The sequence below is a fragment of the Lytechinus pictus genome, chromosome 13 (assembly GCF_037042905.1).
Source record: "Lytechinus pictus isolate F3 Inbred chromosome 13, Lp3.0, whole genome shotgun sequence".
In the NCBI taxonomy this organism is placed as follows: domain Eukaryota; kingdom Metazoa; phylum Echinodermata; class Echinoidea; order Temnopleuroida; family Toxopneustidae; genus Lytechinus; species Lytechinus pictus.
In genome coordinates this window covers 9,237,674-9,253,542 of record NC_087257.1, presented here as the reverse complement: position 1 = coordinate 9,253,542, position 15,869 = coordinate 9,237,674, and positions in this window count along the sequence as shown.

Genomic DNA, 15,869 nt, shown 5'->3' with positions numbered 1-15,869 from the left:
ATTGTGGTGGTAGTGTTGGCGTTGGTAGTGGTGGTGATGGTGGTGGGTGATGGTGGTGGTGGTGATGGTGGTGGTGAATGTGATGGTAGTGGTGTTGTTGTTGTTGGTGGTGGTGTTTGTGGTATGGTGGTGATGGTGGTGGTAGTGATTGTGGTGGTAGTGTTGGCGGTGGTAGTGGTGGTGATGGTGGTGGGTGATGGTGGTGGTTGGTGGTAGTAGTAAATGGTAGTCATTTTATTACAAAATATGAATGCTTGTAAGTTAGCAACCAGAGGATTAAAGGCTTAAGATCATCTGGGGGGCATGGTAATAAGGATGAATGCTTCATCCCTGCCAGATCCAGATGATTATGATTCAGCAGAAAATTCTTGCAATCCTATAGCTAAAGATCTACTTCCTTCTTGCCTCTTATCAAAAGTTCTCTTATAATTTGCTATGTACTAAGAAATCATTTTAATGTTTTATTTTGTTTAACCAGCATATTATAATCAGGTTGTTAATAATTTTCCATCCTTGTATGCATTCTATGTATCCCTTCCCCTCCAAATTCTTGATGTAAAATACTGTAGCACTAAAATATTTCATTTTAATCCAAATTTCAGATTTACCACTAAATAGTGGTAAAGTCTCTCTGATCTTTTGAATTTATATTATTATCCCGCTAACATCAACTACAATTTCTTATACAATTTTCTCCACATTACATTCCATTAATACTCCTCAGTGTGGTTTCTTATATTCTAAATTTTAATTTTTATACATGTATATTGATTATTTGCTCTATTTCATTTTGTGATGTAAATTCCACTGAATTCAACTTTGGACTGCCATGTGGTTATTCATATTCATACTAGGAGAAAACGCTGCAATTTTATTTGTAATTTTGGTTAGTAGTAGAATGAACTTGTCTGTGGATAGTTTCTTTCAAGAGTATTATGTTTTGTTTTGTTTGTTTTTTCTTTGTTTTTTTTGTTGTTGTTTTTTCTGGGTTTTTTTTTTTTTTTTTGCTTTGACTCCAGCAGGATACCTGGTATTTTTTTTTTGTCTTATGGTTGAGTAACGAGTATATTTGTATGTCTTTATTTTCTATGCAGAAAATGAAACAGAACTTTCCTTCTTCAATCTCAAAGATTATGAGGAGTACAAACTTGATAGCACAACAGTTTGGTGACAATAGTTGCCTTGATATCTGTACAAATATCTTCTGAGAAGAAATTCTATACAAGTAAGTGTTTTGCTTCTATATATTTTATATTTATATTTCATTTCATTTCATTTATTGATTCATTCTTTTATTATTAATATTGTAGGCTTCTTTTGATTTATTATCTCATACAAACTATTCATGATAAAATACATACAAAGTAACTTATACCTGCAACTAATTTGCTAATTAAGAAATCTCTTTGTGTGTGTGGGCGTGTGTGTGTTTTATTGAAACAAAATATGAAACAAGAAAAAAATACAATCATGAATATCATACAACAAAAATTAGAATAAGGGCAGACAAAATGGAAATAATTTGATAAAATGCAAGTCAGAGGTTGGAAAAAAAAAATTGCCGGCAGCTGAAGAAAATTTGTTGATTTTATATATACATGTCCTTATACATGTGAAAAGAAATAATCAATGTAGGCTCATTGTTAATATGTCAGCAAAGTGATGCTCTCCTTGAATATCATGATTTCTTTACGTTTGTATCCCGAGTCTGAACAGAGTTTGTATGTGTCAGGCATCTCATGTTGCAGCTCCATTGCCCTTGCTCCAGATGTTTTCAAACGATATTGAATGCAAACACAATATTGACAGAAGAGGGGAAAATCCCTTCGCCAGATCGCAGACATATCAGCTCTCAATACTCTCACATTTATTGGCCTTTAAATTGAAGAAACGTTAGGTTGCTAAGGCCTTAAAGATCATTTTATGCATGTATCTATTGAATTTTCTACTTCATCAATTTGTGGAGGCGGTAGTCAACGAAAGTGCATGCATTACTACCTGTCTCAATTGCCCAGAGTTATCTCAAAATGTTAGGTTTATTTCAAATGATAAGGTCGACTGTTATTAAACCATGATTTTTTTTTCCTTTGTGTAAGTAGAGGTTTGTGGTCATTTGTTTTATTGGATGTAGAAATCGATTATCATATATGATTCATTTCAATTCTGTTGAATTGTGTGTACATTTGAAGCATATATATATATATATATATATATATAATTAAAGGAAGAGGGCCCTTTGCACAACGTGTGTTGCAGCGCGTCATGTTCTATGTATAGGCATAAAATAATCCAGGCATTGATGCTAGACGTAGCTTTCAAAGTATCTCATTTAATGCTAGCTTTTGGCCAGTGGGGCCTTCATCAGGCCTATATGTATTGAAACAAACAAAATAGAACAAAACCATACAAATAAAATTGTAATAACAACAAAGTAAATAAAGGGTACAGAACAGAAGGATTACAGTAAGATAACAAAAAATAACAAAAGAGGGGGTAATGACTTAAACAAGATGGTTGAGTACAATAGAAACCCCACCACCAATCACAGATTATAGGTGGTTTCAGACCGCCTCGAAGTTCGTCAGTTCCAGGTATTCTCTGATCGGGAAATTTACCCCGATCAGAAAATACCAGGTATTTTGGTAATGTGAAAGCAAACTACGCGTAATTTCCCCGAAAGAAAATACCCGCTAAATAGTAGGTACTTGGCGAAATTACGAGAACTTTCGCGGGGATTTTTCCAAGGTCGCAGGTATTTTGGCGATGTGAAAGCAAATTACGGGAACTTTTAGCCCAGCGTGTCATTGGGTGCGGCGCCATGGGTGGCTGCTGGGCTAGTAGTTTTGAATCTCGCGCCTTGCCTGCTTATTAGACCATACTGCGCATGCTCCTTACTTCAGGAATTTATCCCGAAGTGTATGTTTCGGGGCGGTCTGAATGCAGGAATAATTAATGGGTATTTTTTAGCCTAAAAATGTTCTCGTAATTTAACGGGGATTCTTGTGATCGAGGCGGTTTGAAACCACCTTTTGATGAAATTTTCGGCATTTAGCTTGGTGAATTTTACTCTGTTTATTTAGATCATCTTCAGCCAGGAGTACCCCTTTAATGGTGATGATGTGGAGGAGAAAGATATTGGTTGACTTGAGGAGAAGGTGGAAGTATTTAAAAATGGAAAGGATGTAGAGAAAGAGGGGGAAAGAAGGAGTAAAAGACGATGAGGAAGAAGGGGTAGGGGAAGAGGAGAAAAAGAAAGAAGAAGTACCAACAAGAAGAGGAGAAACAGGAAAAGATGAGGAAGATAAATAAAAAGAAGGAAAAAAAAGATGTGGAATGAAAAGGAAATAAATGTATGAACTTGATATCGACTTGATACAGGTTGTTTTAACATCAGAGAAAGGTTGCTTGACATCTAAAAAAATGAATATGCATGTAGACTTCGAAGTTTACAAATAAAAGGAGATGTTATTGGGTTTAATGAACTGAATCCCCCTAACAATGTCTGTGTCCCCACTGTTCCATTTCATGACTCGTATGTCACAAAGCTTTTATTGTGCGGATGATATTAAATAAATAAAACAAAGTGGATGTAATTTGATATGATACCGCGACATTTATTTTGGTCAGGATCAATCAAAATAAAATTTCTATTTCCTTTTTAAAACCACATAGCATGCATAATTATTCTTTATATCTAATCACAGATTTGTAGTATTCAAAGGTTTTTTCTTTAAAAAAAAAATGAAAATATTACCAAGAGAGAGAGCACTAGGTCAATCAAATTTCCACATTCATATTTTTCCAAATAATTAAAAAAAAATCAACAGCCACATCATTTTTGGAAGATTTGTCTGTACAGTCCTCTGTAAAAAAAAAGGCTGCTTTAACACAAAATTATTTTTAGCGTCGCAGTCTTTAGATGATGTGGAGCAAGTTGTTTTGCAATACCGATTCCATGGAAACCTTTACCAAAGCTTTATACAGGCTTAAAATTTTAAGGGGAATCCAGCCTTGGCCATAATATGTTGTGTTGGGATGGAGAAAAATAAATCAAACAGAATGGTGAAAAATTGAAAGAAATCGGACAAGCAATAAGAAAGTTATAGCTGCTTTAAAATTGGGATCACTAATAGTATGTATATTTCAAATTGGCAACTGGGTAAGTAAACTATGACAAGGGACAAGGACAACTTTCCCATAGGCCATGTACTTTATTATCAGGGTTTTGTGGTTTTCTCCTAAGTACCCATTCCCCTGGGGCAGTAATCTAAATATAACCCAGGTAGTATATTGTTTAATGTCCTCATGAAAGAAAAATGTAATTTGAAATAAAAAATTTCGGAAAAAATGACATTTTAGCCATAATATGTAGTGGAGTACATGGAAGAGTAGTCCTTGCCTTACATCACTATGACATCCCATATGTGGCCAATTTGAAGTCTCCATGAGTATAGTGATTACCAATATTTACAACTTTTAAAAATTCATAACTTTCTTGTTGTTTGTTCAAAATTGTTCAAACTTTCACATATCAACTTGTCTGATTTATCTTTTTCTTATAAAAACAAGTTTTTATTTGGGTTGGATTCCCCTTTAAAGACTGTGTGGTCTGTTTTTATTCAATCTTCCAATTGCTCAGTAGGTATTCCTGCACCAGCCCGAGTTTGCTCAATCTCGAGATTTTAGCCCGATCGGCCCTCTTCGCGATTAATCTTGAGATTCAAGAAACCCGTCTCCACCATCGCAAGAAGAGTGATTCCTGCTCGAGCGAGATATCGATGCATTATGGTCTCGCACCGTGAATAAATAATCCCGAGTGTGTCTGCACCTGCGAATTAGCGGGATAATTCGTGAATAGCGCGCTATTTTGCAAATAATCCCAAGTTGACTGGGGATTGCAATCTCAAGATTAATCCTATGAACTAGCTCGATAATTGCATCTCCATTACAAATAATCTCGAGATTGTTCAGATCAGGATAATTTGGCGGATCAGAAATTGCGCGCTAATTTGAAAACTCGGGCTGGTGCATACGGCCCTACATGTAATGACTCCTTTGAAAATACTAGGAGATCGTTTGAGTTACGGACTTACGGTGTCATCATTAACCTCCCAATGAGAGTGCAGTGGTGTCGTTGGGTTGTGTAATTAAATCTATATGTATTCTGAGACTTTGAATAACTTGCCTTTATAAAGAAGCTGTACTCCTAGATCTATGTAGGTGTTAAAGGGGTACTCTTGGCTGAAAATAACCATACATATGATATTAATAGAGTAAAATTTACTGAGCAATTTGCTGAAAATTCCATCAATTTCTGATAATTTAAAAATAAAGTTATTGAATTTTGAAGTTAAAGGAGTACTCCATGATGAAAATAATTACATCTAAATGAATATAGAGTAAAATTCACTGAGGGAATTGCTGAAAATTTCATCAATATCTGATAACAAAAATAAGAAAGTTATTGAATTTTAAAGTTAAGCAATATTTTGTAAAAACAGAATAAGTGCATGTCATCATGAATATTATGTGGGCTGATGCTGTCACATCCCCATTTTCCCTTTTCTTATGTTATTACTACAAATCATAATTATTTCATATGTGTGTGTGATATGTCTCCCCTATAATAACATAAGTTGCAGCAATGAATATCTAATGTATTAAATCAGTTTTCAATCCAATAATGTCACTTCTTGGAGGACAAAATTTGAATAAACATAACATCATATATTATACAAAAAAACAAGTGAGGATATGACATCAATTCAATTTGCTCATAAACATATGCATAGAGCTGTTTCACCAAAATAATGCAAATCTTTAAAGTGTCATAACTTTGTTATTCCTTGTCTGATTTTGATGAAATTTTCTGTCTTGTTGTCTAAGTTTCTTTTATCTCTTTAAATCATATTAAATCATACTATTTTCAGCCTGGAGTACTCCTTTAAAGCAGATACAAACCAATAGCGCCATCTCGAGTCCTCAGCTTCTCATACCTGGCCAGTTTCCTGACCCATAATACCAGTATAGTCTAGTAAAATAGACCCACTTGCATGATAACATGCTAATTAACTACTCAATACATACATGTATATACCGCAATAATTATGCTACCAAGTAGCAAAATAATTACTTTTCCTCTCAAAACATTAAAGTTTGTCTATACAAAGTTTATAGGTCAATTTATTATTTGTAGTATTAGTAGATATCTGAAAATGTATATTTTAAGACTATGTATTTATAACACACCATCAATGATAGACCACACTACAACCATATGTTCATCCACAGGATTTATTGGAAACATACAGTACGTCCCAGACCGAGATCAAGCGATGATTTATCATAACTTAATCACAAATGCAATAGACAAATGACCTATCAATGTAAAGCTTAGAATCTCCTCTTTCTTCTGATATTACTTAGATTATTTCCCATCCACGCATGAGTGAGCAAAAACAATATGAAGAAAGGTTACCAAAAACTCATTTGGCAGGGGGTATCTGAATTTCAAAGAGAAAATCACATGCCTAAAAAGTTCAATATCTGCTCTTTTATTTGATACCTTAATCACAAAAAATGGTCAAGAAGTAAAAAAGTTATGTTCCCTCGAAACAATGCTTGTATTTCCATAATTTCATTAAATAAACGTGTTTTCACCGGTTTCCCACAGAAGCTATCGCATGGTTAACAAAAGACTTAATGCATGGCTGATCGTCAACAAAACGGAGTGTCAAGTGAGTTTGAACGCTAGCCTGTAGAACCTCTCAATTTTATGAAATTATTGAAATTCAAGCCTTATTTCAAATAACCAGAACTTTGTTATTTCTTGACCATTTTCTGTAATTGAGGTATCAACTTAAAGAGCAGATATTGAACTTTTTTAAAATGTGGTTTTTGTTTTGAAACCCAGATACAGCCCGCCAAATTACTTTTTGGTATCCCCTCTTCAAATTGTTTTTGCTCACTCATGCGTGGATGAGAAATAATTAAAGTCATTTCAGATGAAAGAAGAGATTCTAAGCTTTACAATGGTAGGTCATTTGTCTATTGTATTTGTGATTAAGTTATGATAAATCTCGGTTTTGTTTTTTGTGGGACACACTGTATATTGAAATTTGTGAATTTTTGAGTGAAACAATGATTTTTACATTCAAATCCAGAACTTTTACCCATTTTGTTTTCCAAAAATGGTGCATTCTCATTTTAAAGTACTTCCCTTTTCATTCACTATTCAAATTTTCTACATGTTTCTATGATTTTCATACAAAAGGAAACATATTAAAGTGATTGGTTAACATTGGTTTGACTTTTAAAAAATCTGAGCTAGAAGGTCACACTTGTCACCTGTGTCTGTGATATGTTACAAAAATGAAGCCCAGAAAAAATTGCGTTCGAAAATAATTATTTAGGTAGTGCTTCAAAAATTGAAATATAAAGTGACCGAAAACACCATCTTAATTTCATCCCATACACTTATGTGTACTATTTAGGCGTCTATAAGACGCCTATTTACAAAATCGGGGTTTGCCTTGTAGCTTTAGCTTTTAATTCTCAATAATGGTTGTTTTCAGGGTTTATTAGTTCTAGTACATGCACTTGTACACATGTTTCATCTTGGTTTGAGAATTTTTTAAATCGGCTGCTCACAAAGTTAAACAATACCTTTAACTGGATATCGCATGATCAAGAGTCTATTCACTAAAAGAAATATAAACCCTGAAACTTGATTTCTCTGTAGCTTATTTGTCAGGTTGGCTAATACATACAAATGAAATTAGGACATTGAACTTTGCACTATGATGCGGGGGGGGGGGAACTGTATTTCATTTATTCGCTTCATCCTTCCCAAGAACCAATGGTTTTTACCACCGTTAGCGGTGACCTCTTGCCGGGATCTGGGTCAAACTATTTTCAGAATTTAGAACAGTAATGAGATCTTTGACACTATCCTAATTCCCTTGCTCCTCTTTGACGTCATCAGGGAGCAATGATTTAATAAAATGTTTCCAACCAACCAATGGTGTTTGTGGCCCAGTGCTATGCTGCGGTTGGAAACTAAAAAGGGATAATTTTCTGTGAAAGACATCTAGACGTCCAGACGTTTAATAGCATACAATTTAAAACTTTTAATGGATAAGCCATGGCATGCACCTATACTTAAGATCGATTTGTAAAACTTTCTTCTAAAAATTAAAGTTTGCAAACCCTTTTATGATAATTTGCATGCCGATAACAAAGGTGTGATTTTTAAATTGATATAGGAAAACTTTATCCAGATGCAGAAGCAAAATGTATACTGGTGACAAGTGCACTTTAAGGCCACCGTACACCTTACGACTGGTTCACAATCCGGCTTTGGAACAAATTGCATTTTGCTAATTTTTTTTAAATATGAATGAAAAGTAACTTATTATTTGAAAAAAATTATAATATAACAATTTTGGATGATTGCAAGACTTTATTTTGGAGTAAAGGCTAAATTGGTTTCAAATCGTTGCCAATCGTACGATTGCTATGACATCATTACTAGATGATACTAGATTTGCTTTTATTCTAATAAGGATGATAGCATAGTCACATATTTTGACACAGGTATTCGTACAATGATTTAGAACATGAGACAGTAAGATATTCCATGTGTCAATATTAGCATCAAATTCTACTATGTAATCGGGTCACAGACCAATCACAAGGTAAGCATTGGCTTTTAAGGCTTCAGTCACAACAAAGATATTGACTCCAAACTGACCAATAAAATACAATTCAAAACTAATGTAATAGCTTTGATCAGTCAGGGGTCGTTCTCAGTGGTATGACTGAAGCATATGAGATAGATCTACCACCCATCTATTAAAGAAGGGTGAAACTCGATAGTAAACAAGATAGTCCCACCCCATCGATTAACCTGATGGGTTTTCATCAAGGTCCTTGCGGCTTGCGCTGATAGTTTATTCCCACATGTTTCTGGATCCAGTTCTGGAATGATGTATAGATATTGTTATCACTTTGATGAAAAGTGCTTGTCCTGAAATTATGAAAGAAGAAACCACCAAACAGCTAAATGTGTTTTGAAAATTAAGATGAATTAGGTGAAGTCGTGAAAAAAATATTTAAAAAACAAAGTTTGATTTCAACAAGTATCCCAGCCATGGCATAATTTCCTTCAGCAAGAAATTTATCCACATTGTGCTGCACTCACCCAGGTGAGGTGAATAGGTACCTGGCAGGATTAATTCCTTGAATGCACTGAGCGCTGTAAAGGCAGCTCGAGCAAAAGCCGGGGTAATAATGATAATAAACAATGCGCCTCGGAATAGATTATTTCTAGATAGATGGCGCTATATAAATGCCTATTATTATTATCTTGTGACTAATTCTTAAGCTTTAGAGTCGTGAATTGTTAGAATTTTATTTTTAACAGATGAGTTAAATATTATTCTATTTTGTTTTGGAAAAAAAATATAGTATATTTAGATGTTCGTCATCTCCAGAAGAAGCTTGATTTTATTTGGGGTATTATCAATAATGATAATCAGAGATTTTCCAAACTGTAACTGTACTGCAAGGAATCAACATCAATACAGCCAACGTTGTGTCTTCACACTTTTCAGATCTATTTTTAAAGTGATCTCTGGCCATATTTTGCTTGTGTATTCTTTAGACGTTTGCTCCGTGTAATGTATATCTCTGAGAAATGTGCAGATTTCAGATGACCGTAGTTGGAAGCATTATTACACAGGATATGTATTTCTTAGAAAATTAGAATTCAAAGTGTTTTATCACAGATACCTAATATCCTGTTCTAGATCTATCCAATTGGGCCGTTTTCAATGACATGTCTGCAAAATGGGAGAGTCTGTAATTGGAAATTTGTCACAATTAGTTCACCACTGAGAACATAAACCCATTTTGTAATTTTCATGTAAAAACACCCCCAAAAAAGAGTAAAGAGGAATGATTATAAGTCAACCTTCAGAATACACTGAAAATTAAAGGTCTAGTTTCTGGGGCCCGTATTTTGAAGTCGGGTTGAAGTTAAACTCAGGTTTAAAGTTGTGGTTTAAGTATGGGAAGCCAATAGTATCAAATTTGTTATTAAGTTGTATGTTTCTTATGTTTACTGTGCTCTTTCCTGATTCATTGATGGTGAAGCCAATAATCTTTTTATACTTCCTAGACAAGTATAAATGATTTGAGAGCCAAATGAACTGAAGTATGATATCTCTACTGTTAGTGATTTATGTAACGATTGGCTCGCCATACTTAAACCACAACTTTAAACCTGAGTTTAAGTTAAACCCGACTTCAGAATACGGGCCTGGGGGTCTAGTCTCTAATACAATTAGACATTGTCAAAATCTGTAGGATGTTGCAATGTACGTAGATACACAAAATCAAAGAAAAATAGAAGCAAGCCTAAAGTTAAACCCATGAAAATGAAAAGTATTCCTTTGGGGGGGAGCTAATCTGTCATTGGAAATTATGTCAAAATGTTTCTACCTAAAGGAGCATCATGTGTTGCAACGTATAGAAACAGAATATAGAGAAGTCAGTACAGAACACACAACACAGTTTCCACTGTGAAGTAATTGCTGAACTCGTCCCACTGGGACCTGAAGAGGCACGGGATTAGCGTATAAAGCCTACTGAATAATGTGAAAACCAAAGTCTGTGGGGGTGGGTTAATGTAGGTGGTTTCAAACCGCCTCGATCATAAGAATCCCCGTTAAATCACGAGAACTTTTTTAGGCTAAAAATTACCCATAATTATTCCTGCATTCACACCGCCCTGAAACATACCCTTCGGGATAAGTTCCTGAAGTTGCGAGCATGCGCAGTATGGTCTGATAAGCAGGCAAGGCGCGAGATTCAAAATCACCAGCTCAGCAGCCACCCACGGCGCCCAGCTACACGCTGGGCTAAAAGTTCCCGTAAATTGCTTTCACGTTGCCAAAATACCTGCGACCTTGGAAAAATCCCTGCGAAAGTTCTCGTAATTTTGACAAGTACCGACTATTTAGTGGGTATTTTCTTTCTGGGAGATTACGCGTAATTTGCTTTCACATTGCCAATATTACCTGGTATTTTCTGATCGGGGTAAATATCCCGATCAGAAAATACCTGGAACTGATGAACTTCGAGACGGTCTGAAACCACCTTGTGATATTTTCTGATCTAAGTTTCCCCAAGTGTCTAGGTAATAGCCAATTATGTATAAAAAGGCTGTATGTTGTTTACAAGGGGTGACAGAATTGTGAATTCATGTGTGATTTTTTTTCTTCAAAAGTGTGTCTTTCATTTTCAAAATATCTGTTTTCCCTGTACATTTCACCAACATTTATGTATTTTCAAAGTAATTGTTTGCTTACCAGCATGAGGAAATATATGTCATCTTCCTCCTTCCTTTGCTCTGATTGCAGGGATGTATTGCAAAACAAGCATTTGTAGAGTTGTTTGATAATAGCTGTCGGATTCGTCATGCTTTATCTCAGCTGCACTTTGAAATGAACTTCATGCATATTTATGAAGTGGGTGTGTCGACTTTCCTGCTGTGGGCAGGGCTCTGGGAGCCCATCCCCCTCTGATGTTACTCTCGCATCACAGAATCTGGGTTATTTGTCAAGGCCTTTTTGCAAGGAGTCAAAGATTCACATGTTGTAATGTGCCACAAATTTTATTTCCCTCTGCTGTCAAATGATATTAAAATGTTGCTTTTTATAATTATCAGGGGTGGAAAAAAATGATGTTGTAAGAAATGTGGATCAACTCGCTCTCACTCTCTCTATCTCTTTTCGTAATTTCTTACAGAAACATCTCATAAATCTTGTTAAAATTTGAAGTGTTACCATTCTTTTAGTGCAATAAACCTAGAAAGCGTAAAAGAGGGATTTTCCCTTTCATCAAGTGTTTGTCGATTTGGAAAGATTGAATAATCAATCAACTGCACTCAAAAAAATTGCTACACGAATTATGTCAACTCAAGTTTACAAGATGAAAGTTTACACGATGATAGGTGTATTCAGACCACCTCGGATCAACAGAATAGGGGGGATTATTATGGGGCTCTGGGCTATTTTGCACCCAAAATGCTAAAAAGCAGCTCTGGAAAATTAAGAGAGCCTTTGAAATTCACCCCATTCACTGTAATGTTGAAGCTTATGCAGTGTTGCAAATTGTGACAGCAATTTGTAAAAAGTAGCCCCCAAAAGTAAGAAAAAAATTTGCCTGAATACCCATTACGAGAACTAGTTCAGTCCTCAAAATACCTGATAATTAATACGCATTCATACCGACCCAAGGCAGACCCTTTCACGGTACGTTCCCGAAGTTACAAGCATGATCAGTATGGTCTTTTTAGCAGGAGAGGCGCGTGATTCAAATTCGCCAGCTCAGCAACCCACAGCCCCTGCACCCATCAATTGCTGGGATGAGAAAGTTCTTTTGATTTGCTTTCACACCGCCAAAATACCTTCGACCATTAACAAAAATCCATGGTCTTGTAATCTTGACAAGTACCTAATATTTAGCAGGCATTTCCTTTTGGGAATATTACAAGTATTTTGCTATCACAATGGCAAAAAATTACCTTTTATTTCTGATCAGGGTAAATCAGGATAAATTTCCTGATCAGACTCTCAGAGAATACCTGGTATTCGCAAACTTTGAGGCGGTCTGAATACGCCTTTATTCCCTTTTCTTTAGGAGTATTCTGTTTGTGTTACATATATCCCCATTTACACGCCCCCTTGTGTGTAGTTCAAAATTTAGGCCGTTCTCAAAATCAGCTTCTGGTCAATAAAAGATGAAGAATGGGACCAGGGGTGCGTTTATGCGCCACTTTTTACCCTAGAATCATGATTCAAATCGTCATTCTGCAGAATCACGGTTGCGTTTAGTCAAAAGTGAAAATAAACGTCTTTCAAATCACAAACATGAAACACGGAAAAAGGGGCGTTTGAAAGACATTTCTGTAGAATCACGAACGAAATGCAATCGTGATTTGAATCATGATTCTATGACATCACTGTGACGTGATTTGAATCATGATTCAAATCATCATTCTGCAGAATCACGGTTGCGTTTAGTCAAAAGTGAAAATAAACGTCTTTCAAATCACAAACATGAAACACGGAAAAAGGGGGCGTATGGAAAGTCGTTTCTGTAGAATCACGAACGAAAAAGGTCATATAAATGCAATCGTGATTCGAATCATGATTCTATGACGTCACTGTGTCGGGCTACTTTCTGGAATTCTGGAAGCAAAAGATTGATTTTTCGACAGCCCAAACACGTGCAAAAAAGTTGACTTATACTTCCTCTGTCAAACTGCGCACTAGTGATGCGCACTGGATTGGCACGAATCCGAGGAGCAACAGCATTGGAAGGCCGTCAAAACGCTGATTCTCTAATATTGTGACTCATGTTTGTGTTTTGAATCGTGGCTTGAGGTCGCATAAATGCAGCCCAGGACAGGAATGTAAATGTGTGGGACCGGGATGTTCAATGCGCAGGGGTGTCTTTAATCCAGTTTTCACACCCCTATAAATAGAGAGTAATTGTCTTGAGAACGGCAGGCAGTGCGTGTGGCTGGGGCCAAGCAGTTTGAACCCACTAGCGTGCTATTAGTCTAGTTCTCGACACCAAGGGCAAGGCTAGTCTTTTTAAAAAAATGTCTGAAGAGTTTCAAGTTTCAAGTTTATTTTTATTGATTTCAAATCCAAACATAAAGGATTAGTTACAATCAAAATAAAATTAACAATGATAAATTAAATGAAAGTGAATTATATTTGGGACATTTTTATCATTATAGCCATTTAGTCCATATACAATTTGGTCTAATTGGACTAAGTGTTAATTGGGCAAAGTAAATGAAAAGAAAATGGGTATTAGACCAACTGGTTATGAGCCAAAATGGTCATAGACGAACTGGTGATCAGACAAAGTGATTGTTGGACCAAATGGTTGTTAGACGAAATGTTGATGGACAGAATGGCATTAGACTAAATGAAGGTAGACCACGTGATGAATGGACAAGTTGGCAATTTACTGTTACAACAATTCTGCATGATAGAAATGTCCCAAATATAATTCACTTTCATCTAATTTATTGTTAATTCATGTTCGATAATTTGTAAACAAAAAATTGTTGTGACAGTAAATTGCCAACTTGTCCATTCATCACATGGTCTACCTTCATTTAGTCTTATGCCATTCTGTCCATCAACATTTCATCTAACAACCATATGGTCCAATAATCACTTCGTCTAATCACCAGTTCGTCTTTGACCATTTCGGCTCATATACAGTTGGTCTAATACCCATTTTCTTTTCATTTACTTTGCCCAGTTAACATTTAGTCCAATTAGACCAAATGGTATATGGACTAAATGGCTATAATTGGACCAACTGGTTATTAGAGTGGCAGAGATGGGAGAGAGATGATGTGGATAGTGGACGAACTGATGGTAGACCAATGATAGACGAGTTGGTCATTGGACGGATTGGCATTAGACCAATTGAAAATAAACCGTGATGACCATTTTTTTTTTTTTTTCATCCATTAATTGGTTATTTATGCAAAAAGTTTAACCTAAATATTTTATCTACTATAGCCTACATTTATGGGTGGACAAATGTGGAATTTATCATGAATAATTAATATAGTTTGTAATTTGGGCAAATATGGGCCACTTTCCGTCATATTATGGTGGTAACATCAGGCCCAAAAGAGCAAACTATGAAAAAGTGTGGAACTTTGTGTGCACTTGACCGTTTCCGGCTCAAAAGAGCGCATTGCAACTCTATCCACATATTGATATTGATTCAATGAACATATGAGAAATGCCCTTAATTTAAACCCAGATTTGAACCGGAGCTCAGTATCCAGGCCATCATCTAGTGAGACCAAAGAGGGCACTAGTTCATCTGGTTTGTGCATGAGAGGCATGTGCTAGAGGAATTAATTTATAGATCCCACAAATCAGGGGGAACATATCACAGAGCCCAAAACATAGACACACCACCCATTTTTAATAGCTATAAACCTAGTTCTATATGCAGTTAAAAGGTGACAGGGAAGTGTTGAAAGGCCCCTTCACACTTATTCAAAATCTAGCAGAATTGGCCGGAATTAAAATGCCCATTGTTTGACCACCAGCTATTCAAGTTGTTTCCCCCCTCCCCCATTATTCAGCTCTCAAAATGCATTCATTTTATTTTGAATGCTGCTGGAATGTTGCAAGGATGCTAAGAACGCATTTTCAGAATGCAGTAGGATTGTACCTGTTCGATATTCTTTCTGCTCCGAATCATGTACCTCAAACTTTTTAACATGGCCAGAACATTCAGGATGGCCAAAGCATATCAAATGCATACAGAATGCAGTCAGAATTTGTGTGGAGGAGCCATGGTGTACTGGTTCTGACTCTCGCCTTGTAAACAGAGGGTCGTGTGTTCGAATCCCGCCGCAGTCTGGCATCCTTTGGCAAGGATGCCAGACACTTTGCCACTCTCGACCCAGGTGCTAAGTGGGTACCCGGTAGGATGTGAAAGTCATGGTAGCTTGTCCAGTACTGTGTGCGCCTCACCGGCGACTGACTGGAATACTCCCCAGGGAGTGGACGATGTGCACACATTGTGTGCGGGAATGACTGATTGAATCTAGTGACCGGGGTAATAATATATCTGTAAAGCGCTTCGACATGTCGTTTCGATGTATTAAGCACTATATAAAAGCGAATTATTATAAGAATGCCCCTCGAATATCCATGAAAGTTGCACAGATTTTCAAACTGACTCTGTTGCGGCTCATTTTAGCTCTAGTGTGACTTCTGTGTGATAAATTTATCGTATTTGAACTCCAGTAT